Consider the following 3,179-nt stretch of genomic DNA (forward strand, 5'->3'; position numbering starts at 1 on the left):
TAAAGGGAATGCCTCTCACTCTATTTATCTTTGCCCACCAAGGATTGAGTGTTTGCATGAGGGGCCTCCTGGCTTTGCTCCCACCAGTGGAGGAAATCAGTTGGGGCAAAGGTTACGGAGGGGGCCTTTCAGTTGTTGCACCCCATTTGTGGAAGTTCTACCCTGGGAGTCTCCAACTTGGCACTAATGTTGCTATCTTTCCAGCACCATGGCTTTTCACCAAAGTTGTTTCAGGGCTTAATTTACTTTAACATGTTTCATGTTTCAATCTGTTTATTGTTTTTTTTTAATTTCCAGGGAATCTCTAAAGCTCTTATTCACCTTTATCTGTTATCCTTGCCTGAAAATCCAGCGCAGGTTTAGACCTTAGACTGGCAACTATCACCTTCAGGCCATTGTCCCTATTTGCCACTTAATGTTATAAAGGGCCACCGGAAAATACCTTCTTGTTTCTTATTCTCGATCATATGATTGTGTCAAGTCGCTTTGATTGTTCTCGACCAAAAGGTGGGAATAAAAAATAAAAGATTTGTTTGTTTGTTGTTTATATCATGTCAGTTTGCACGGTACAGAACGTGGCATCTCTGTACCTTACACTATGACATATGTAGCATGCTAATCTATTGTATACCGCTCTCTCCCTACTCTTCTTGGGAAACTGATTTGATGACAATGAGCTCGTCTCGCAAGAGAACACAAATACAGCTCAGGGTCCTTTTCTGTTCTGTGAAGGAGGAATCCCCATCACACAATTCAATTTTCTTCAGCCTGTTTCTAACAAGCTGAAATATATATACTTGCCAGATTCTAAAAATTGGGCTGTTTTTGCAAGGCTCTTCTCTGCCCACTCACAAAAACTCTTGTTTCCTGTTTGCTTGCCTAATATGGGACATCCACTTGACTATCCCCTAGGGGATCCTTTATAAGAAGTTCCTCCTTCTATTAAACCCTCTTAGAGAAAGCACTACGGAACACATTTACACACCTACCCCTTCCTGTTATATCCAAGGCACTCTCTAACTTTTTGTCTTATTTCAAGTGCTGGAATTGAAGGAAGAGAAGGAGGGTGGCATATTACAAAGAGGGAGATTCTCAGATGGGGAATGGGGACGTCTTTGTCCAGTCCTTCTTGTGTGATGCAGGAAGGATTTCAGATGTGATGTTGCAATGATGTGTCATGTCCCATTTCATTTGGAAGTGGAACACTGTCCTGGTCCTTGACCTTCCTTTTTCATTAATGGACGACCCATTAATTTTAATTCCGCTTCAATGAAGATTTATTGACAGGAATCAGAGAGCACTGTGAGGAATGTTCTTTTGCGCATCACTGTCACGAATGGGATAAGGAACGGGGCTTCACTCCATTCCCGTTTCTGATAATCTCCAGATAGTTGAATTTTATTGTTTGTCTTTTTTTTCACAATTGGATTATGGTTTACACCAGGGCGTCGCACCTACAGCCCGCGGGCCGCATCCGGCCTGCGTGCACCGTAGGAGCGGCCCCAGGCTGGGCCCTGCGCCGATTGCCGCCGCCGGCGGGCACACTGTCCCCGCCCCTCACAGGGCCGGCTTCGGCCTCCCTGAGGGGTGGGGAAAGCGCTTGTGGGGCAGCCAGAAACTGCTTCCCCGCCCCTCAGGGCTGGCCTTCTGCCCTCCCTGCGGGCGGGAAAGCGCGGGGCAGACGGGCGCTGGCCTTCCCGCCTTTCAGGGCTGGCTTGGCCCGCGCTCTGAGGGGCGGGGACGGAAGGAAAGGGCGAAGGAAAGCGTCAGGGATGCTGGGGCTGGCCTTTTCCCCCCTCTCAGGGGCTGGCTTCGGCCTGCTCTGGGGGCGGGGAACGCACGGGGGACGCCGGGGCTGGCCTTCCCCGCCCCCTCAGGTCGGCCTCTGCCCGCTATGAGGGCGGGAAAGCGCTGGGGGAGCGACGCTGGCCTTTCCCCGCCTCTCAGGGCCGGGCCTCTGCCCTCCCGAGGGGTGGGGAAAGTGCTGGGGCACAGCCGGCGCTGGCCTTTCCCCCCGCCTCTCAGGGCCGGCCTCTGCCCTCCCTTGAGGGGTGGGGAAAAAAGCGCTGGGGCAGCCGGCGCTGCCCTTCCCCGCCTCTTCAGGGCCAGCCTCTCGCCCTCAATGAGGGGTGGGGAAAGCGCTGGGGCCAAGCCAAGGGAACGGCTTTTCCCCGCCCCCTCAGGGCTGGCTGGCCTCTGCCACCCTGAGGGGCGGGGAAGGAAAGTGCTGGGGAAGCCGTCGCTGGCCATTCCCCGCCTTTCAGGGCCGGGCTTCGGCCTGCTCTGAGGGGCTGGGCAGGGGAAAGCGTCAGGGATGCCGGGGGGCTGGGCCTTTTTACCGCCTCTTTCAGGGCTGCTTTCGGCCTGCTCTGAGGGGCGGGGAAAGCGAGGGGGACGCCGTGGGGGGGCTGGCCTTCCCCGCCCTTAAGGGCCGCGCGCATCTGCCCGCTCTGAGGGCGGGAAAAGAGGAAAAAAAGGCTATGGGGCAAGCCGAACGCTGCCTTCCCCACCTCTCAGGGCCGGGCCTCTGCCCTCCCTGAGGGGTGGATGGAAAGAAAGAAGAAAGCGCTGGGGCAGCCGGCGCTGGCCTTTCCCCGCCTCTCAGGGCCGGCCTCTGCCCTCCCTGAGGGGTGGGGAAAGCGCTGGGGCAGCCGGCGCTGGCCTTTCCCCACCTTTCAGGGCCGGCTTCGGGCCGCTCTGAGGGGCGGGGAAAGCGCTGGGGCAGCCGGCGCTGGCCTTCCCCCCACCCTGTGGGGAAGCCTTGGCCCTCCCAGAGCGCGGGGAGAGGCAGTGGTGCCGGGGGGCCTGGGGAGAGGGAGGCATGGGTCCCCCTCGTCCTTCTCCCCAAGCCCGCGGTTGCTCCACAACCGCGGGCCTGGAGAGAAGGAGGAAGGGGTCCACAGGAGGAGGAGGACGAGCAGGGAGGAAGGAAGGAAGGAAGGAAGGAAGGAAGGAAGGAAGGAAGGAAGGAAGGAGCAGGAGGAGGAAGGAGGAAGAAGAAAGGAGCAGGAAGAGAAGGGAGGGAGGGAGGAGGAAGAAGTAGGAAGGAAGGAGCAGGAGGAGAAGGGAGGAGGAATGAGGAAGAAGAGGAGGAAGGAGGAAGGAAAGAGCAGGAGGAGGAGTAGGAAGAAGACATGCAGTCTTTCTGAAGGTGAGACAGTGTGACTTTCCAAAGTGCA

The sequence above is a fragment of the Sceloporus undulatus genome, chromosome 4 (assembly GCF_019175285.1).
Source record: "Sceloporus undulatus isolate JIND9_A2432 ecotype Alabama chromosome 4, SceUnd_v1.1, whole genome shotgun sequence".
In the NCBI taxonomy this organism is placed as follows: domain Eukaryota; kingdom Metazoa; phylum Chordata; class Lepidosauria; order Squamata; family Phrynosomatidae; genus Sceloporus; species Sceloporus undulatus.